Source organism: Phoenix dactylifera, chromosome 4 (assembly GCF_051530095.1).
Source record: "Phoenix dactylifera cultivar Ajwa chromosome 4, Ajwa_hap1_PhDact_Kaust_v1.1, whole genome shotgun sequence".
NCBI lineage: Eukaryota > Viridiplantae > Streptophyta > Magnoliopsida > Arecales > Arecaceae > Phoenix > Phoenix dactylifera.
The window spans coordinates 34,515,626-34,532,810 of record NC_143193.1 but is presented as its reverse complement, the minus strand read 5'-3'; the positions used below and the strand labels follow the sequence as shown (position 1 = coordinate 34,532,810).

Genomic DNA, 17,185 nt, shown 5'->3' with positions numbered 1-17,185 from the left:
ATGCCGCATAGCGGAACAGCGTGTTGAATCCTACGCCAAAACGGCCCCGGCAGCGCGAATGTCTCGGGCCGTCGAGGTCTGCTGCATTGTCATGAAAGGGAGTTTCGAAGGGCATGTCTTGGGAGCGATCATACCAGCACTAATGCACCGGATCCCATCAGAACTCCGCAGTTAAGCGTGCTTGGGCGAAAGTAGTACTAGGATGGGTGACCCCCTGGGAAGTCCTCGTGTTGCACCCCTTTTATTTTTTGCCCGCTTTTTTATTTTTTGATAACATTTATTTTTTATTTTTCGGCTTTTGGCTTTTCCTCCTCGGATAATTTTTTTTCCCCGAAAATAAACTGAGTCCGAAGACTGGCGGTGCCATGCCGCATAGCGGAACAGCGTGTTGAATCCTGCGCCAGAACGGCCCCGGCAGCGCGAATGTCTCGGGCCGTCGAGGTCTGCTGCTTTGTCATAAAAGGGAGTTTCGAAGGGCATGCCTTGGGTGCGATCATACCAGCACTAATGCACCGGATCCCATCAGAACCCCGCAGTTAAGCGTGCTTGGGCGAGAGGAGTACTAGGATGGGTGACCCCCTGGGAAGTCCTCGTGTTGCACCCCTTTTATTTTTTGCCCGCTTTTTTATTTTTTGATAATATTTATTTTTAATTTTTTGGCTTTTGGCTTTACCTCTTCGGATAATTTTTTCCCCCCGAAAATAAACTGAGTCCGGAGACTGGCGGTCCCATGCCGCATAGCGGAACAGCGCGTTGAATCATACGCCAGAACGGCCCCGGCAGCGCGAATGTCTCGGGCCGTCGAGGTCTGCTGCTTTGTCTTAAAAGGGAGTTTCGAAGGGCATGTCTTGGGTGCGATCATACCAGCACTGATGCACCGGATCCCATCAGAACTCCGCAGTTAAGCGTGCTTGGGCGAGAGTAGTACTAGGATGGGTGACCCCCTGGGAAGTCCTCGTGTTGCACCCTTTTTATTTTTTGCCCGCTTTTTTATTTTTTGATAATATTTATTTTTAATTTTTCGGCTTTTGGCTTTTCCTCTTCGGATAATTTTTTTTCCCCGACAATAAACTGAGTCCGGAGACTGGCGGTGCCATGCCGCATAGCGGGACCAGCGCGTTGAATCCTACGCCAGAACGGCCCCGGCAGCGTGAATGTCTCGGGCCGTCGAGGTCTGCTGCTTTGTCATAAAAGGGAGTTTCGAAGGGCATGTCATGGGTGCGATCATACCAGCACTAATGCACCGGATCCCATCAGAACTCCGCAGTTAAGCGTGCTTGGGCGAGAGTTGTACTAGGATGGGTGACCCCCTGGGAAGTCCTCGTTTTGCGCCCTTTTTATTTTTTGCCCGCTTTTTTATTTTTTGATAATATTTATTTTTAATTTTTCGGCTTTTGGCTTTTCCTCTTCGGATAATTTTTTTTTTCCGAAAATAAACTGAGTCCGGAGACTGGCGGTGCCATGCCGCATAGCGGAACAGCGCGTTGAATCCTACGCGAGAACGGCCCCGGCAGCGCGAATGTCTCGGGCCGTCGCGGTCTGCTGCTTTGTCATAAAAGGGAGTTTCGAAGGGCATGTCATGGGTGCGATCATACCAGCACTAATGCACCGGATCCCATCATAACTCCGCAGTTAAGCGTGCTTGGGCGGGAGAAGTACTAGGATGGGTGACCCCCTGGGAAGTCCTCGTGTTGCACCCTTTTTATTTTTTGCCCGCTTTTTTATTTTTTGATAATATTTATTTTTAATTTTTTGGCTTTTGGCTTTTCCACTTCGGATAATTTTTTCCCCCCGAAAATAAACTGAGTCCGGAGACTGGCGGTGCCATGCCGCATAGCGGAACAGCGCGTTGAATCCTACGCCAGAACGGCCCCGGCAGTGCGAATGTCTCGGGCCGTCGAGGTCTGCTGCTTTGTCATAAAAGGGAGTTTCGAAGGGCATGTCATGGGTGCGATCATACCAGCACTAATGCACTGGATCCCATCAGAACTCCGCAGTTAAGCGTGCTTGGGCGAGAGTAGTACTAGGATGGGTGACCCCCTGGGAAGTCCTCGTGTTGCACCCCTTTTATTTTTTGCCCGCTTTTTTATTTTTTGATAACATTTATTTTTTATTTTTCGGCTTTTGGCTTTTCCTCTTCGGATAATTTTTTTCCCCCGAAAATAAACTGAGTCCGGAGACTCGCGGTGCCATGCCGCATAGCGGAACAGCGCGTTGAATCCTACGCCCGAACGGCCCCGGCAGCGCGAATGTCTCGGGCCGTCGAGGTCTGCTGCTTTGTCATAAAAGGGTGTTTCGATGGGCATGTCATGGGTGCGATCATACCAGCACTAATGCACCGGATCCCATCAGAACTCCGCAGTTAAGCGTGCTCGGGCGAGAGTAGTACAAGGATGGGTGACCCCCTAGGAAGTCCTCGTGTTGCACCCCTTTTATTTTTTGCCCGCTTTTTTATTTTTTGATAATATTTATTTTTAATTTTTCGGCTTTTGGCTTTTTCTCTTCGGATAATTTTTTTCCCTCGAAAATAAACTGAGTCCGGAGACTTGCGGTGCCATGCCGCATAGCGGAACAGCGCGTTGAATCCTACGCCAGAACGGCCCCGGCAGCGCGAATGTCTCGGGCCGTCGAGGTCTGCTGCTTTGTCATAAAAGGGAGTTTCGAAGGGCATATCATGGGTGCGATCATACCAGCACTAATGCACCGGATCCCATCAGAACTCCGCAGTTAAGCGTGCTTGGGCGAGAGTAGTACTAGGATGGGTGACCCCCTGGGAAGTCCTCGTGTTGCACCCCTTTTATTTTTTGCCCGCTTTTTTATTTTTTGATAATATTTATTTTTTATTTTTCGGCTTTTGGCTTTTCCTCCTCGGATAATTTTTTTCCCCGAAAATAAACTGAGTCCGGAGACTGGCGGTGCCATGACGCATAGCGGAACAGCGTGTTGAATCCTGCGCCAGAACGGCCCCGGCAGCGCGAATGTCTCGGGCCGTCGAGGTCTGCTGCTTTGTCATAAAAGGGAGTTTCGAAGGGCATATCATGGGTGCGATCATACCAGCACTAATGCACCGGATCCCATCAGAACTCCGCAGTTAAGCGTGCTTGGGCGAGAGTAGTACTAGGATGGGTGACCCCCTGGGAAGTCCTCGTGTTGCACCCCTTTTATTTTTTGCCCGCTTTTTTATTTTTTGATAATATTTATTTTTTATTTTTCGGCTTTTGGCTTTTCCTCCTCGGATAATTTTTTTTCTCCGAAAATAAACTGAGTCCGGAGACTGGCGGTGCCATGCCGCATAGCGGAACAGCGTGTTGAATCCTGCGCCAGAACGGCCCCGGCAGCGCGAATGTCTCGGGCCGTCGAGGTCTGCTGCTTTGTCATAAAAGGGAGTTTCGAAGGGCATGCCTTGGGTGCGATCATACCAGCACTAATGCACCGGATCCCATCAGAACCCCGCAGTTAAGCGTGCTTGGGCGAGAGTAGTACTAGGATGGGTGCCCCCCTGAGAAGTCCTCGTGTTGCACCCTTTTTATTTTTTGCCCGCTTTTTTATTTTTTGATAATATTTATTTTTAATTTTTTGGCTTTTGGCTTTTCCGCTTCGGATAATTTTTCTCCCCCGACAATAAACTGAGTCCGGAGACTGGCGGTGCCATGCCGCATAGCGGGACCAGCGCGTTGAATCCTACGCCAGAACGGCCCCGGCAGCACGAATGTCTCGGGCCGTCGAGGTCTGCTGCTTTGTCATAAAAGGGAGTTTCGAAGGGCATGTCATGGGTGCGATCATACCAGCACTAATGTCATGGGTGACCCCCTGGGAAGTCCTCGTGTTGCGCCCTTTTTATTTTTTGCCCGCTTTTTTATTTTTTGATAATATTTATTTTTAATTTTTTGGCTTTTGGCTTTTCCACTTCGGATAATTTTTTCCCCCCAAAAATAAACTGAGTCCGGAGACTGGCGGTGCCATGCCGCATAGCGGAACAACGCGTTGAATCCTACGCCAGAACGGCCCCGGCAGCGCGAATGTCTCGGGCCGTCGAGGTCTGCTGCTTTGTCATAGAAGGGAGTTTCGAAGGGCATGTCATGGGTGCGATCATACCAGCACTAATGCACCGGATCCCATCAGAACTCCGCAGTTAAGCGTGCTTGGGCGAGAGTAGTACTAGGATGGGTGACCCCCTGGGAAGTCCTCGTGTTGCACCCCTTTTATTTTTTGCCCGCTTTTTTATTTTTTGATAACATTTATTTTTTATTTTTCGGCTTTTGGCTTTTCCTCTTCGGATAATTTTTTTCCCCCGAAAATAAACTGAGTCCGGAGACTCGCGGTGCCATGCCGCATAGCGGAACAGCGCGTTGAATCCTACGCCCGAACGGCCCCGGCAGCGCGAATGTCTCGGGCCGTCGAGGTCTGCTGCTTTGTCATAAAAGGGTGTTTCGATGGGCATGTCATGGGTGCGATCATACCAGCACTAATGCACCGGATCCCATCAGAACTCCGCAGTTAAGCGTGCTCGGGCGAGAGTAGTACAAGGATGGGTGACCCCCTAGGAAGTCCTCGTGTTGCACCCCTTTTATTTTTTGCCCGCTTTTTTATTTTTTGATAATATTTATTTTTAATTTTTCGGCTTTTGGCTTTTTCTCTTCGGATAATTTTTTTCCCTCGAAAATAAACTGAGTCCGGAGACTTGCGGTGCCATGCCGCATAGCGGAACAGCGCGTTGAATCCTACGCCAGAACGGCCCCGGCAGCGCGAATGTCTCGGGCCGTCGAGGTCTGCTGCTTTGTCATAAAAGGGAGTTTCGAAGGGCATATCATGGGTGCGATCATACCAGCACTAATGCACCGGATCCCATCAGAACTCCGCAGTTAAGCGTGCTTGGGCGAGAGTAGTACTAGGATGGGTGACCCCCTGGGAAGTCCTCGTGTTGCACCCCTTTTATTTTTTGCCCGCTTTTTTATTTTTTGATAATATTTATTTTTTATTTTTCGGCTTTTGGCTTTTCCTCCTCGGATAATTTTTTTTCTCCGAAAATAAACTGAGTCCGGAGACTGGCGGTGCCATGACGCATAGCGGAACAGCGTGTTGAATCCTGCGCCAGAACGGCCCCGGCAGCGCGAATGTCTCGGGCCGTCGAGGTCTGCTGCTTTGTCATAAAAGGGAGTTTCGAAGGGCATATCATGGGTGCGATCATACCAGCACTAATGCACCGGATCCCATCAGAACTCCGCAGTTAAGCGTGCTTGGGCGAGAGTAGTACTAGGATGGGTGACCCCCTGGGAAGTCCTCGTGTTGCACCCCTTTTATTTTTTGCCCGCTTTTTTATTTTTTGATAATATTTATTTTTTATTTTTCGGCTTTTGGCTTTTCCTCCTCGGATAATTTTTTTTCTCCGAAAATAAACTGAGTCCGGAGACTGGCGGTGCCATGCCGCATAGCGGAACAGCGTGTTGAATCCTGCGCCAGAACGGCCCCGGCAGCGCGAATGTCTCGGGCCGTCGAGGTCTGCTGCTTTGTCATAAAAGGGAGTTTCGAAGGGCATGCCTTGGGTGCGATCATACCAGCACTAATGCACCGGATCCCATCAGAACCCCGCAGTTAAGCGTGCTTGGGCGAGAGTAGTACTAGGATGGGTGCCCCCCTGAGAAGTCCTCGTGTTGCACCCTTTTTATTTTTTGCCCGCTTTTTTATTTTTTGATAATATTTATTTTTAATTTTTTGGCTTTTGGCTTTTCCGCTTCGGATAATTTTTCTCCCCCGACAATAAACTGAGTCCGGAGACTGGCGGTGCCATGCCGCATAGCGGGACCAGCGCGTTGAATCCTACGCCAGAACGGCCCCGGCAGCACGAATGTCTCGGGCCGTCGAGGTCTGCTGCTTTGTCATAAAAGGGAGTTTCGAAGGGCATGTCATGGGTGCGATCATACCAGCACTAATGTCATGGGTGACCCCCTGGGAAGTCCTCGTGTTGCGCCCTTTTTATTTTTTGCCCGCTTTTTTATTTTTTGATAATATTTATTTTTAATTTTTTGGCTTTTGGCTTTTCCACTTCGGATAATTTTTTCCCCCCGACAATAAACTGAGTCCGGAGACTGGCGGTGCCATGCCGCATAGCGGAACAACGCGTTGAATCCTACGCCAGAACGGCCCCGGCAGCGCGAATGTCTCGGGCCGTCGAGGTCTGCTGCTTTGTCATAGAAGGGAGTTTCGAAGGGCATGTCATGGGTGCGATCATACCAGCACTAATGCACCGGATCCCATCAGAACTCCGCAGTTAAGCGTGCTTGGGCGAGAGTAGTACTAGGATGGGTGACCCCCTGGGAAGTCCTCGTGTTGCACCCCTTTTATTTTTTGCCCGCTTTTTTATTTTTTGATAACATTTATTTTTTATTTTTCGGCTTTTGGCTTTTCCTCTTCGGATAATTTTTTTTCCCCGAAAATAAACTGAGTCCGGAGACTGGCGGTGCCATGCCGCATAGCGGAACAGCGTGTTGAATCCTACGCCAAAACGGCCCCGGCAGCGCGAATGTCTCGGGCCGTCGAGGTCTGCTGCATTGTCATAAAAGGGAGTTTCGAAGGGCATGTCTTGGGAGCGATCATACCAGCACTAATGCACCGGATCCCATCAGAACTCCGCAGTTAAGCGTGCTTGGGCGAAAGTAGTACTAGGATGGGTGACCCCCTGGGAAGTCCTCGTGTTGCACCCCTTTTATTTTTTGCCCGCTTTTTTATTTTTTGATAACATTTATTTTTTATTTTTCGGCTTTTGGCTTTTCCTCCTCGGATAATTTTTTTTCCCCGAAAATAAACTGAGTCCGGAGACTGGCGGTGCCATGCCGCATAGCGGAACAGCGTGTTGAATCCTGCGCCAGAACGGCCCCGGCAGCGCGAATGTCTCGGGCCGTCGAGGTCTGCTGCTTTGTCATAAAAGGGAGTTTCGAAGGGCATGCCTTGGGTGCGATCATACCAGCACTAATGCACCGGATCCCATCAGAACCCCGCAGTTAAGCGTGCTTGGGCGAGAGGAGTACTAGGATGGGTGACCCCCTGGGAAGTCCTCGTGTTGCACCCCTTTTATTTTTTGCCCGCTTTTTTATTTTTTGATAATATTTATTTTTAATTTTTTGGCTTTTGGCTTTACCTCTTCGGATAATTTTTTCCCCCCGAAAATAAACTGAGTCCGGAGACTGGCGGTCCCATGCCGCATAGCGGAACAGCGCGTTGAATCATACGCCAGAACGGCCCCGGCAGCGCGAATGTCTCGGGCCGTCGAGGTCTGCTGCTTTGTCTTAAAAGGGAGTTTCGAAGGGCATGTCTTGGGTGCGATCATACCAGCACTGATGCACCGGATCCCATCAGAACTCCGCAGTTAAGCGTGCTTGGGCGAGAGTAGTACTAGGATGGGTGACCCCCTGGGAAGTCCTCGTGTTGCACCCTTTTTATTTTTTGCCCGCTTTTTTATTTTTTGATAATATTTATTTTTAATTTTTCGGCTTTTGGCTTTTCCTCTTCGGATAATTTTTTTTCCCCGACAATAAACTGAGTCCGGAGACTGGCGGTGCCATGCCGCATAGCGGGACCAGCGCGTTGAATCCTACGCCAGAACGGCCCCGGCAGCGTGAATGTCTCGGGCCGTCGAGGTCTGCTGCTTTGTCATAAAAGGGAGTTTCGAAGGGCATGTCATGGGTGCGATCATACCAGCACTAATGCACCGGATCCCATCAGAACTCCGCAGTTAAGCGTGCTTGGGCGAGAGTTGTACTAGGATGGGTGACCCCCTGGGAAGTCCTCGTTTTGCGCCCTTTTTATTTTTTGCCCGCTTTTTTATTTTTTGATAATATTTATTTTTAATTTTTCGGCTTTTGGCTTTTCCTCTTCGGATAATTTTTTTTTTCCGAAAATAAACTGAGTCCGGAGACTGGCGGTGCCATGCCGCATAGCGGAACAGCGCGTTGAATCCTACGCGAGAACGGCCCCGGCAGCGCGAATGTCTCGGGCCGTCGCGGTCTGCTGCTTTGTCATAAAAGGGAGTTTCGAAGGGCATGTCATGGGTGCGATCATACCAGCACTAATGCACCGGATCCCATCATAACTCCGCAGTTAAGCGTGCTTGGGCGGGAGAAGTACTAGGATGGGTGACCCCCTGGGAAGTCCTCGTGTTGCACCCTTTTTATTTTTTGCCCGCTTTTTTATTTTTTGATAATATTTATTTTTAATTTTTTGGCTTTTGGCTTTTCCACTTCGGATAATTTTTTCCCCCCGAAAATAAACTGAGTCCGGAGACTGGCGGTGCCATGCCGCATAGCGGAACAGCGCGTTGAATCCTACGCCAGAACGGCCCCGGCAGCGCGAATGTCTCGGGCCGTCGAGGTCTGCTGCTTTGTCATAAAAGGGAGTTTCGAAGGGCATGTCATGGGTGCGATCATACCAGCACTAATGCACTGGATCCCATCAGAACTCCGCAGTTAAGCGTGCTTGGGCGAGAGTAGTACTAGGATGGGTGACCCCCTGGGAAGTCCTCGTGTTGCACCCCTTTTATTTTTTGCCCGCTTTTTTATTTTTTGATAACATTTATTTTTTATTTTTCGGCTTTTGGCTTTTCCTCTTCGGATAATTTTTTTCCCCCGAAAATAAACTGAGTCCGGAGACTCGCGGTGCCATGCCGCATAGCGGAACAGCGCGTTGAATCCTACGCCCGAACGGCCCCGGCAGCGCGAATGTCTCGGGCCGTCGAGGTCTGCTGCTTTGTCATAAAAGGGTGTTTCGATGGGCATGTCATGGGTGCGATCATACCAGCACTAATGCACCGGATCCCATCAGAACTCCGCAGTTAAGCGTGCTCGGGCGAGAGTAGTACAAGGATGGGTGACCCCCTAGGAAGTCCTCGTGTTGCACCCCTTTTATTTTTTGCCCGCTTTTTTATTTTTTGATAATATTTATTTTTAATTTTTCGGCTTTTGGCTTTTTCTCTTCGGATAATTTTTTTCCCTCGAAAATAAACTGAGTCCGGAGACTTGCGGTGCCATGCCGCATAGCGGAACAGCGCGTTGAATCCTACGCCAGATCGGCCCCGGCAGCGCGAATGTCTCGGGCCGTCGAGGTCTGCTGCTTTGTCATAAAAGGGAGTTTCGAAGGGCATATCATGGGTGCGATCATACCAGCACTAATGCACCGGATCCCATCAGAACTCCGCAGTTAAGCGTGCTTGGGCGAGAGTAGTACTAGGATGGGTGACCCCCTGGGAAGTCCTCGTGTTGCACCCCTTTTATTTTTTGCCCGCTTTTTTATTTTTTGATAATATTTATTTTTTATTTTTCGGCTTTTGGCTTTTCCTCCTCGGATAATTTTTTTTCCCCGAAAATAAACTGAGTCCGGAGACTGGCGGTGCCATGACGCATAGCGGAACAGCGTGTTGAATCCTGCGCCAGAACGGCCCCGGCAGCGCGAATGTCTCGGGCCGTCGAGGTCTGCTGCTTTGTCATAAAAGGGAGTTTCGAAGGGCATGCCTTGGGTGCGATCATACCAGCACTAATGCACCGGATCCCATCAGAACCCCGCAGTTAAGCGTGCTTGGGCGAGAGTAGTACTAGGATGGGTGCCCCCCTGAGAAGTCCTCGTGTTGCACCCTTTTTATTTTTTGCCCGCTTTTTTATTTTTTGATAATATTTATTTTTAATTTTTTGGCTTTTGGCTTTTCCGCTTCGGATAATTTTTCTCCCCCGACAATAAACTGAGTCCGGAGACTGGCGGTGCCATGCTGCATAGCGGGACCAGCGCGTTGAATCCTACGCCAGAACGGCCCCGGCAGCACGAATGTCTCGGGCCGTCGAGGTCTGCTGCTTTGTCATAAAAGGGAGTTTCGAAGGGCATGTCATGGGTGCGATCATACCAGCACTAATGTCATGGGTGACCCCCTGGGAAGTCCTCGTGTTGCGCCCTTTTTATTTTTTGCCCGCTTTTTTATTTTTTGATAATATTTATTTTTAATTTTTTGGCTTTTGGCTTTTCCGCTTCGGATAATTTTTCTCCCCCGACAATAAACTGAGTCCGGAGACTGGCGGTGCCATGCTGCATAGCGGGACCAGCGCGTTGAATCCTACGCCAGAACGGCCCCGGCAGCACGAATGTCTCGGGCCGTCGAGGTCTGCTGCTTTGTCATAAAAGGGAGTTTCGAAGGGCATGTCATGGGTGCGATCATACCAGCACTAATGTCATGGGTGACCCCCTGGGAAGTCCTCGTGTTGCGCCCTTTTTATTTTTTGCCCGCTTTTTTATTTTTTGATAATATTTATTTTTAATTTTTCGGCTTTTGGCTTTTCCTCTTCGGATAATTTTTTTTCCCCGACAATAAACTGAGTCCGGAGACTGGCGGTGCCATGCCGCATAGCGGGACCAGCGCGTTGAATCCTACGCCAGAACGGCCCCGGCAGCGTGAATGTCTCGGGCCGTCGAGGTCTGCTGCTTTGTCATAAAAGGGAGTTTCGAAGGGCATGTCATGGGTGCGATCATACCAGCACTAATGCACCGGATCCCATCAGAACTCCGCAGTTAAGCGTGCTTGGGCGAGAGTTGTACTAGGATGGGTGACCCCCTGGGAAGTCCTCGTTTTGCACCCTTTTTATTTTTTGCCCGCTTTTTTATTTTTTGATAATATTTATTTTTAATTTTTCGGCTTTTGGCTTGTCCTCTTCGGATAATTTTTTTTTTCCGAAAATAAACTGAGTCCGGAGACTGGCGGTGCCATGCCGCATAGCGGAACAGCGCGTTGAATCCTACGCGAGAACGGCCCCGGCAGCGCGAATGTCTCGGGCCGTCGCGGTCTGCTGCTTTGTCATAAAAGGGAGTTTCGAAGGGCATGTCATGGGTGCGATCATACCAGCACTAATGCACCGGATCCCATCATAACTCCGCAGTTAAGCGTGCTTGGGCGGGAGAAGTACTAGGATGGGTGACCCCCTGGGAAGTCCTCGTGTTGCACCCTTTTTATTTTTTGCCCGCTTTTTTATTTTTTGATAATATTTATTTTTAATTTTTTGGCTTTTGGCTTTTCCACTTCGGATAATTTTTTCCCCCCGAAAATAAACTGAGTCCGGAGACTGGCGGTGCCATGCCGCATAGCGGAACAGCGCGTTGAATCCTACGCCAGAACGGCCCCGGCAGCGCGAATGTCTCGGGCCGTCGAGGTCTGCTGCTTTGTCATAAAAGGGAGTTTCGAAGGGCATGTCATGGGTGCGATCATACCAGCACTAATGCACTGGATCCCATCAGAACTCCGCAGTTAAGCGTGCTTGGGCGAGAGTAGTACTAGGATGGGTGACCCCCTGGGAAGTCCTCGTGTTGCACCCCTTTTATTTTTTGCCCGCTTTTTTATTTTTTGATAACATTTATTTTTTATTTTTCGGCTTTTGGCTTTTCCTCTTCGGATAATTTTTTTCCCCCGAAAATAAACTGAGTCCGGAGACTCGCGGTGCCATGCCGCATAGCGGAACAGCGCGTTGAATCCTACGCCCGAACGGCCCCGGCAGCGCGAATGTCTCGGGCCGTCGAGGTCTGCTGATTTGTCATAAAAGGGTGTTTCGATGGGCATGTCATGGGTGCGATCATACCAGCACTAATGCACCGGATCCCATCAGAACTCCGCAGTTAAGCGTGCTCGGGCGAGAGTAGTACAAGGATGGGTGACCCCCTAGGAAGTCCTCGTGTTGCACCCCTTTTATTTTTTGCCCGCTTTTTTATTTTTTGATAATATTTATTTTTAATTTTTCGGCTTTTGGCTTTTTCTCTTCGGATAATTTTTTTCCCTCGAAAATAAACTGAGTCCGGAGACTTGCGGTGCCATGCCGCATAGCGGAACAGCGCGTTGAATCCTACGCCAGATCGGCCCCGGCAGCGCGAATGTCTCGGGCCGTCGAGGTCTGCTGCTTTGTCATAAAAGGGAGTTTCGAAGGGCATATCATGGGTGCGATCATACCAGCACTAATGCACCGGATCCCATCAGAACTCCGCAGTTAAGCGTGCTTGGGCGAGAGTAGTACTAGGATGGGTGACCCCCTGGGAAGTCCTCGTGTTGCACCCCTTTTATTTTTTGCCCGCTTTTTTATTTTTTGATAATATTTATTTTTTATTTTTCGGCTTTTGGCTTTTCCTCCTCGGATAATTTTTTTTCCCCGAAAATAAACTGAGTCCGGAGACTGGCGGTGCCATGACGCATAGCGGAACAGCGTGTTGAATCCTGCGCCAGAACGGCCCCGGCAGCGCGAATGTCTCGGGCCGTCGAGGTCTGCTGCTTTGTCATAAAAGGGAGTTTCGAAGGGCATGCCTTGGGTGCGATCATACCAGCACTAATGCACCGGATCCCATCAGAACCCCGCAGTTAAGCGTGCTTGGGCGAGAGTAGTACTAGGATGGGTGCCCCCCTGAGAAGTCCTCGTGTTGCACCCTTTTTATTTTTTGCCCGCTTTTTTATTTTTTGATAATATTTATTTTTAATTTTTTGGCTTTTGGCTTTTCCGCTTCGGATAATTTTTCTCCCCCGACAATAAACTGAGTCCGGAGACTGGCGGTGCCATGCTGCATAGCGGGACCAGCGCGTTGAATCCTACGCCAGAACGGCCCCGGCAGCACGAATGTCTCGGGCCGTCGAGGTCTGCTGCTTTGTCATAAAAGGGAGTTTCGAAGGGCATGTCATGGGTGCGATCATACCAGCACTAATGTCATGGGTGACCCCCTGGGAAGTCCTCGTGTTGCGCCCTTTTTATTTTTTGCCCGCTTTTTTATTTTTTGATAATATTTATTTTTAATTTTTTGGCTTTTGGCTTTTCCACTTCGGATAATTTTTTCCCCCCGAAAATAAACTGAGTCCGGAGACTGGCGGTGCCATGCCGCATAGCGGAACAGCGCGTTGAATCCTACGCTAGAACGGCCCCGGCAGCGCGAATGTCTCGGGCCGTCGAGGTCTGCTGCTTTGTCATAGAAGGGAGTTTCGAAGGGCATGTCATGGGTGCGATCATACCAGCACTAATGCACCGGATCCCATCAGAACTCCGCAGTTAAGCGTGCTTGGGCGAGAGTAGTACTAGGATGGGTGACCCCCTGGGAAGTCCTCGTGTTGCACCCCTTTTATTTTTTGCCCGCTTTTTTATTTTTTGATAACATTTATTTTTTATTTTTCGGCTTTTGGCTTTTCCTCTTCGGATAATTTTTTTTCCCCGAAAATAAACTGAGTCCGGAGACTGGCGGTGCCATGCCGCATAGCGGAACAGCGTGTTGAATCCTACGCCAAAACGGCCCCGGCAGCGCGAATGTCTCGGGCCGTCGAGGTCTGCTGCATTGTCATAAAAGGGAGTTTCGAAGGGCATGTCTTGGGAGCGATCATACCAGCACTAATGCACCGGATCCCATCAGAACTCCGCAGTTAAGCGTGCTTGGGCGAAAGTAGTACTAGGATGGGTGACCCCCTGGGAAGTCCTCGTGTTGCACCCCTTTTATTTTTTGCCCGCTTTTTTATTTTTTGATAACATTTATTTTTTATTTTTCGGCTTTTGGCTTTTCCTCCTCGGATAATTTTTTTTCCCCGAAAATAAACTGAGTCCGGAGACTGGCGGTGCCATGCCGCATAGCGGAACAGCGTGTTGAATCCTGCGCCAGAACGGCCCCGGCAGCGCGAATGTCTCGGGCCGTCGAGGTCTGCTGCTTTGTCATAAAAGGGAGTTTCGAAGGGCATGCCTTGGGTGCGATCATACCAGCACTAATGCACCGGATCCCATCAGAACCCCGCAGTTAAGCGTGCTTGGGCGAGAGGAGTACTAGGATGGGTGACCCCCTGGGAAGTCCTCGTGTTGCACCCCTTTTATTTTTTGCCCGCTTTTTTATTTTTTGATAATATTTATTTTTAATTTTTTGGCTTTTGGCTTTACCTCTTCGGATAATTTTTTCCCCCCGAAAATAAACTGAGTCCGGAGACTGGCGGTCCCATGCCGCATAGCGGAACAGCGCGTTGAATCATACGCCAGAACGGCCCCGGCAGCGCGAATGTCTTGGGCCGTCGAGGTCTGCTGCTTTGTCTTAAAAGGGAGTTTCGAAGGGCATGTCTTGGGTGCGATCATACCAGCACTGATGCACCGGATCCCATCAGAACTCCGCAGTTAAGCGTGCTTGGGCGAGAGTAGTACTAGGATGGGTGACCCCCTGGGAAGTCCTCGTGTTGCACCCTTTTTATTTTTTGCCCGCTTTTTTATTTTTTGATAATATTTATTTTTAATTTTTCGGCTTTTGGCTTTTCCTCTTCGGATAATTTTTTTTCCCCGACAATAAACTGAGTCCGGAGACTGGCGGTGCCATGCCGCATAGCGGGACCAGCGCGTTGAATCCTACGCCAGAACGGCCCCGGCAGCGTGAATGTCTCGGGCCGTCGAGGTCTGCTGCTTTGTCATAAAAGGGAGTTTCGAAGGGCATGTCATGGGTGCGATCATACCAGCACTAATGCACCGGATCCCATCAGAACTCCGCAGTTAAGCGTGCTTGGGCGAGAGTTGTACTAGGATGGGTGACCCCCTGGGAAGTCCTCGTTTTGCACCCTTTTTATTTTTTGCCCGCTTTTTTATTTTTTGATAATATTTATTTTTAATTTTTCGGCTTTTGGCTTTTCCTCTTCGGATAATTTTTTTTTTCCGAAAATAAACTGAGTCCGGAGACTGGCGGTGCCATGCCGCATAGCGGAACAGCGCGTTGAATCCTACGCGAGAACGGCCCCGGCAGCGCGAATGTCTCGGGCCGTCGCGGTCTGCTGCTTTGTCATAAAAGGGAGTTTCGAAGGGCATGTCATGGGTGCGATCATACCAGCACTAATGCACCGGATCCCATCATAACTCCGCAGTTAAGCGTGCTTGGGCGGGAGAAGTACTAGGATGAGTGACCCCCTGGGAAGTCCTCGTGTTGCACCCTTTTTATTTTTTGCCCGCTTTTTTATTTTTTGATAATATTTATTTTTAATTTTTTGGCTTTTGGCTTTTCCACTTCGGATAATTTTTTCCCCCCGAAAATAAACTGAGTCCGGAGACTGGCGGTGCCATGCCGCATAGCGGAACAGCGCGTTGAATCCTACGCCAGAACGGCCCCGGCAGCGCGAATGTCTCGGGCCGTCGAGGTCTGCTGCTTTGTCATAAAAGGGAGTTTCGAAGGGCATGTCATGGGTGCGATCATACCAGCACTAATGCACTGGATCCCATCAGAACTCCGCAGTTAAGCGTGCTTGGGCGAGAGTAGTACTAGGATGGGTGACCCCCTGGGAAGTCCTCGTGTTGCACCCCTTTTATTTTTTGCCCGCTTTTTTATTTTTTGATAACATTTATTTTTTATTTTTCGGCTTTTGGCTTTTCCTCTTCGGATAATTTTTTTCCCCCGAAAATAAACTGAGTCCGGAGACTGGCGGTGCCATGCCGCATAGCGGAACAGCGTGTTGAATCCTACGCCAGAACGGCCCCGGCAGCGCGAATGTCTCGGGCCGTCGAGGTCTGCTGTTTTGTCATAAAAGGGAGTTTCGAAGGGCATGTCTTGGGTGCGATCATACCAGCACTAATGCACCGGATCCCGTCAGAACTCCGCAGTTAAGCGGGCTTGGGCGAAAGTAGTACTAGGATGGGTGACCCCCTGGGAAGTCCTCGTGTTGCACCCTTTTTATTTTTTGCCCGCTTTTTTATTTTTTGATAATATTTATTTTTAATTTTTTGGCTTTTGGCTTTTCCTCTTCGGATAATTTTTTTCCCCCGACAATAAACTGAGTCCGGAGACTGGCGGTGCCATGCCGCATAGCGGGACCAGCGCGTTGAATCCTACGCCAGAACGGCCCCGGCAGCGCGAATGTCTCGGGCCGTCGAGGTCTGCTGCTTTGTCATAAAAGGGAGTTTCGAAGGGCATGTTATGGGTGCGTTCATACCAGCACTAATGCACCGGATCCCATCAGAACTCCGCAGTTAAGCGTGCTTGGGCGAGAGTAGTACTAGGATGGGTGACCCCCTGGGAAGTCCTCGTGTTGCACCCCTTTTATTTTTTGCCCGCTTTTTTATTTTTTCATAACATTTATTTTTAATTTTTTGGCTTTTGGCTTTTCCTCTTCGGATAATTTTTTTCCCCCGAAAATAAACTGAGTCCGGAGACTGGCGGTGCCATGCCGCATAGCGGAACAGCGCGTTGAATCATACGCCAGAACGGCCCCGGCAGCGCGAATGTCTCGGGCCGTCGAGGTCTGCTGCTTTGTCTTAAAAGGGAGTTTCGAAGGGCATGTCTTGGGTGTGATCATACCAGCACTGATGCACCGGATCCCATCAGAACTCCGCAGTTAAGCGTGCTTGGGCGAGAGTAGTACTAGGATGGGTGACCCCCTGGGAAGTCCTCGTGTTGCACCCTTTTTATTTTTTGCCCGCTTTTTTATTTTTTGATAATATTTATTTTTAATTTTTCGGCTTTTGGCTTTTCCTCTTCGGATAATTTTTTTCCCCCGACAATAAACTGAGTCCGGAGACTGGCGGTGCCATGCCGCATAGCGGGACCAGCGCGTTGAATCCTACGCCAGAACGGCCCCGGCAGCGTGAATGTCTCGGGCCGTCGAGGTCTGCTGCTTTGTCATAAAAGGGAGTTTCGAAGGGCATGTCATGGGTCCGATCATACCAGCACTAATGCACCGGATCCAATCAGAACTCCACAAGTAAGCGTGCTTGGGCGAGAGTAGTACTAGGATGGGTGACCCCCTGGGAAGTCCTCGTGTTGCACCCATTTTATTTTTTGCCCGCTTTTTTATTTTTTGATAATATTTATTTTTAATTTTTCGGCTTTTGGCTTTTTCTCTTCGGATAATTTTTTTTTCCCGAAAATAAACTGAGTCCGGAGACTGGCGGTGCCATGCCGCATAGCGGAACAGCACGTTGAATCCTACGCCAGAACGGCCCCGGCAGCGCGAATGTCTCGGGCCGTCGCGGTCTGCTGCTCTGTCATAAAAGGGAGTTTCGAAGGGCATGTCATGGGTGCGATCATACCAGCACTAATGCACCGGATCCCATCATCACTCCGCAGTTAAGCGTGCTTGGGCGAGAGAAGTACTAGGATGGGTGACCCCCTGGGAAGTCCTCGTGTTGCGCCCTTTTTATTTTTTGCCCGCTTTTTTATTTTTTGATAATATTTATTTTTAATTTTTTGG

General features: G+C 49.6%; 41 non-coding genes and 2 pseudogenes across 41 annotated transcripts; all 43 read left to right on the top strand.

Moving 5' to 3' along the window:
* Positions 1-120: 120 nt before the first annotated feature.
* On the top strand, positions 121-239 carry LOC149756002 (5S ribosomal RNA). The gene has a single exon (XR_016406305.1). It is a non-coding gene; the product is annotated as a 5S ribosomal RNA (ribosomal RNA).
* A 246-nt stretch (positions 240-485) lies between these two features.
* On the top strand, positions 486-604 carry LOC149756001 (5S ribosomal RNA). Its single transcript, XR_016405371.1, has one exon. It is a non-coding gene; the product is annotated as a 5S ribosomal RNA (ribosomal RNA).
* A 246-nt stretch (positions 605-850) lies between these two features.
* LOC149756000 (5S ribosomal RNA) lies at positions 851-969 on the top strand. Its single transcript, XR_016411683.1, has one exon. It is a non-coding gene; the product is annotated as a 5S ribosomal RNA (ribosomal RNA).
* Positions 970-1,216: 247 nt separating this feature from the next.
* On the top strand, positions 1,217-1,335 carry LOC149755999 (5S ribosomal RNA). Its single transcript, XR_016405618.1, has one exon. It is a non-coding gene; the product is annotated as a 5S ribosomal RNA (ribosomal RNA).
* Positions 1,336-1,581: 246 nt separating this feature from the next.
* LOC149755998 (5S ribosomal RNA) lies at positions 1,582-1,700 on the top strand. Its single transcript, XR_016406295.1, has one exon. It is a non-coding gene; the product is annotated as a 5S ribosomal RNA (ribosomal RNA).
* A 246-nt stretch (positions 1,701-1,946) lies between these two features.
* On the top strand, positions 1,947-2,065 carry LOC149755997 (5S ribosomal RNA). Its single transcript, XR_016401773.1, has one exon. It is a non-coding gene; the product is annotated as a 5S ribosomal RNA (ribosomal RNA).
* Positions 2,066-2,311: 246 nt separating this feature from the next.
* LOC149755996 (5S ribosomal RNA) lies at positions 2,312-2,430 on the top strand. The gene has a single exon (XR_016406021.1). It is a non-coding gene; the product is annotated as a 5S ribosomal RNA (ribosomal RNA).
* Positions 2,431-2,676: 246 nt separating this feature from the next.
* On the top strand, positions 2,677-2,795 carry LOC149755995 (5S ribosomal RNA). The gene has a single exon (XR_016411754.1). It is a non-coding gene; the product is annotated as a 5S ribosomal RNA (ribosomal RNA).
* Positions 2,796-3,040: 245 nt separating this feature from the next.
* LOC149755994 (5S ribosomal RNA) lies at positions 3,041-3,159 on the top strand. The gene has a single exon (XR_016411743.1). It is a non-coding gene; the product is annotated as a 5S ribosomal RNA (ribosomal RNA).
* Positions 3,160-3,405: 246 nt separating this feature from the next.
* Positions 3,406-3,524, top strand: LOC149755993 (5S ribosomal RNA). Its single transcript, XR_016406476.1, has one exon. It is a non-coding gene; the product is annotated as a 5S ribosomal RNA (ribosomal RNA).
* Positions 3,525-4,081: 557 nt separating this feature from the next.
* On the top strand, positions 4,082-4,200 carry LOC149755992 (5S ribosomal RNA). Its single transcript, XR_016411732.1, has one exon. It is a non-coding gene; the product is annotated as a 5S ribosomal RNA (ribosomal RNA).
* Positions 4,201-4,446: 246 nt separating this feature from the next.
* Positions 4,447-4,565, top strand: LOC149755991 (5S ribosomal RNA). Its single transcript, XR_016406020.1, has one exon. It is a non-coding gene; the product is annotated as a 5S ribosomal RNA (ribosomal RNA).
* Positions 4,566-4,811: 246 nt separating this feature from the next.
* LOC149755990 (5S ribosomal RNA) lies at positions 4,812-4,930 on the top strand. The gene has a single exon (XR_016411721.1). It is a non-coding gene; the product is annotated as a 5S ribosomal RNA (ribosomal RNA).
* A 246-nt stretch (positions 4,931-5,176) lies between these two features.
* Positions 5,177-5,295, top strand: LOC149755989 (5S ribosomal RNA). The gene has a single exon (XR_016411710.1). It is a non-coding gene; the product is annotated as a 5S ribosomal RNA (ribosomal RNA).
* Positions 5,296-5,541: 246 nt separating this feature from the next.
* LOC149755988 (5S ribosomal RNA) lies at positions 5,542-5,660 on the top strand. Its single transcript, XR_016406475.1, has one exon. It is a non-coding gene; the product is annotated as a 5S ribosomal RNA (ribosomal RNA).
* A 557-nt stretch (positions 5,661-6,217) lies between these two features.
* On the top strand, positions 6,218-6,336 carry LOC149755987 (5S ribosomal RNA). The gene has a single exon (XR_016411699.1). It is a non-coding gene; the product is annotated as a 5S ribosomal RNA (ribosomal RNA).
* A 246-nt stretch (positions 6,337-6,582) lies between these two features.
* LOC149755986 (5S ribosomal RNA) lies at positions 6,583-6,701 on the top strand. The gene has a single exon (XR_016406303.1). It is a non-coding gene; the product is annotated as a 5S ribosomal RNA (ribosomal RNA).
* A 246-nt stretch (positions 6,702-6,947) lies between these two features.
* LOC149755985 (5S ribosomal RNA) lies at positions 6,948-7,066 on the top strand. Its single transcript, XR_016405369.1, has one exon. It is a non-coding gene; the product is annotated as a 5S ribosomal RNA (ribosomal RNA).
* Positions 7,067-7,312: 246 nt separating this feature from the next.
* LOC149755984 (5S ribosomal RNA) lies at positions 7,313-7,431 on the top strand. The gene has a single exon (XR_016411682.1). It is a non-coding gene; the product is annotated as a 5S ribosomal RNA (ribosomal RNA).
* Positions 7,432-7,678: 247 nt separating this feature from the next.
* On the top strand, positions 7,679-7,797 carry LOC149755983 (5S ribosomal RNA). The gene has a single exon (XR_016405617.1). It is a non-coding gene; the product is annotated as a 5S ribosomal RNA (ribosomal RNA).
* Positions 7,798-8,043: 246 nt separating this feature from the next.
* On the top strand, positions 8,044-8,162 carry LOC149755982 (5S ribosomal RNA). Its single transcript, XR_016406294.1, has one exon. It is a non-coding gene; the product is annotated as a 5S ribosomal RNA (ribosomal RNA).
* A 246-nt stretch (positions 8,163-8,408) lies between these two features.
* On the top strand, positions 8,409-8,527 carry LOC149755981 (5S ribosomal RNA). The gene has a single exon (XR_016401772.1). It is a non-coding gene; the product is annotated as a 5S ribosomal RNA (ribosomal RNA).
* A 246-nt stretch (positions 8,528-8,773) lies between these two features.
* LOC149755980 (5S ribosomal RNA) lies at positions 8,774-8,892 on the top strand. Its single transcript, XR_016406018.1, has one exon. It is a non-coding gene; the product is annotated as a 5S ribosomal RNA (ribosomal RNA).
* Positions 8,893-9,138: 246 nt separating this feature from the next.
* LOC149755979 (5S ribosomal RNA) lies at positions 9,139-9,257 on the top strand. The gene has a single exon (XR_016411688.1). It is a non-coding gene; the product is annotated as a 5S ribosomal RNA (ribosomal RNA).
* A 246-nt stretch (positions 9,258-9,503) lies between these two features.
* On the top strand, positions 9,504-9,622 carry LOC149755978 (5S ribosomal RNA). The gene has a single exon (XR_016406474.1). It is a non-coding gene; the product is annotated as a 5S ribosomal RNA (ribosomal RNA).
* An 869-nt stretch (positions 9,623-10,491) lies between these two features.
* LOC149755977 (5S ribosomal RNA) lies at positions 10,492-10,610 on the top strand. The gene has a single exon (XR_016404025.1). It is a non-coding gene; the product is annotated as a 5S ribosomal RNA (ribosomal RNA).
* Positions 10,611-10,856: 246 nt separating this feature from the next.
* Positions 10,857-10,975, top strand: LOC149755976 (5S ribosomal RNA). Its single transcript, XR_016406292.1, has one exon. It is a non-coding gene; the product is annotated as a 5S ribosomal RNA (ribosomal RNA).
* Positions 10,976-11,221: 246 nt separating this feature from the next.
* LOC149755975 (5S ribosomal RNA) lies at positions 11,222-11,340 on the top strand. Its single transcript, XR_016401771.1, has one exon. It is a non-coding gene; the product is annotated as a 5S ribosomal RNA (ribosomal RNA).
* A 246-nt stretch (positions 11,341-11,586) lies between these two features.
* LOC149755974 (5S ribosomal RNA) lies at positions 11,587-11,705 on the top strand. Its single transcript, XR_016406017.1, has one exon. It is a non-coding gene; the product is annotated as a 5S ribosomal RNA (ribosomal RNA).
* Positions 11,706-11,951: 246 nt separating this feature from the next.
* Positions 11,952-12,070, top strand: LOC149755973 (5S ribosomal RNA). Its single transcript, XR_016411677.1, has one exon. It is a non-coding gene; the product is annotated as a 5S ribosomal RNA (ribosomal RNA).
* A 246-nt stretch (positions 12,071-12,316) lies between these two features.
* Positions 12,317-12,435, top strand: LOC149755972 (5S ribosomal RNA). The gene has a single exon (XR_016406473.1). It is a non-coding gene; the product is annotated as a 5S ribosomal RNA (ribosomal RNA).
* A 557-nt stretch (positions 12,436-12,992) lies between these two features.
* Positions 12,993-13,111, top strand: LOC149755971 (5S ribosomal RNA). The gene has a single exon (XR_016411668.1). It is a non-coding gene; the product is annotated as a 5S ribosomal RNA (ribosomal RNA).
* A 246-nt stretch (positions 13,112-13,357) lies between these two features.
* LOC149755970 (5S ribosomal RNA) lies at positions 13,358-13,476 on the top strand. Its single transcript, XR_016406302.1, has one exon. It is a non-coding gene; the product is annotated as a 5S ribosomal RNA (ribosomal RNA).
* Positions 13,477-13,722: 246 nt separating this feature from the next.
* On the top strand, positions 13,723-13,841 carry LOC149755969 (5S ribosomal RNA). Its single transcript, XR_016405368.1, has one exon. It is a non-coding gene; the product is annotated as a 5S ribosomal RNA (ribosomal RNA).
* A 246-nt stretch (positions 13,842-14,087) lies between these two features.
* On the top strand, positions 14,088-14,206 carry LOC149755968 (5S ribosomal RNA). The gene has a single exon (XR_016411681.1). It is a non-coding gene; the product is annotated as a 5S ribosomal RNA (ribosomal RNA).
* A 247-nt stretch (positions 14,207-14,453) lies between these two features.
* Positions 14,454-14,572, top strand: LOC149755967 (5S ribosomal RNA). Its single transcript, XR_016404024.1, has one exon. It is a non-coding gene; the product is annotated as a 5S ribosomal RNA (ribosomal RNA).
* Positions 14,573-14,818: 246 nt separating this feature from the next.
* LOC149755966 (5S ribosomal RNA) lies at positions 14,819-14,937 on the top strand. The gene has a single exon (XR_016408934.1). It is a non-coding gene; the product is annotated as a 5S ribosomal RNA (ribosomal RNA).
* A 246-nt stretch (positions 14,938-15,183) lies between these two features.
* LOC149755965 (5S ribosomal RNA) lies at positions 15,184-15,302 on the top strand. Its single transcript, XR_016401770.1, has one exon. It is a non-coding gene; the product is annotated as a 5S ribosomal RNA (ribosomal RNA).
* A 246-nt stretch (positions 15,303-15,548) lies between these two features.
* On the top strand, positions 15,549-15,667 carry LOC149755964 (5S ribosomal RNA). The gene has a single exon (XR_016407585.1). It is a non-coding gene; the product is annotated as a 5S ribosomal RNA (ribosomal RNA).
* A 247-nt stretch (positions 15,668-15,914) lies between these two features.
* On the top strand, positions 15,915-16,033 carry LOC149755963 (5S ribosomal RNA). The gene has a single exon (XR_016402733.1). It is a non-coding gene; the product is annotated as a 5S ribosomal RNA (ribosomal RNA).
* A 246-nt stretch (positions 16,034-16,279) lies between these two features.
* On the top strand, positions 16,280-16,398 carry LOC149755962 (5S ribosomal RNA). The gene has a single exon (XR_016400484.1). It is a non-coding gene; the product is annotated as a 5S ribosomal RNA (ribosomal RNA).
* Positions 16,399-16,645: 247 nt separating this feature from the next.
* On the top strand, positions 16,646-16,764 carry LOC149755961 (5S ribosomal RNA; annotated as a pseudogene).
* A 246-nt stretch (positions 16,765-17,010) lies between these two features.
* LOC149755960 (5S ribosomal RNA) lies at positions 17,011-17,129 on the top strand (annotated as a pseudogene).
* The last annotated feature ends 56 nt before the right edge of the window (positions 17,130-17,185 follow it).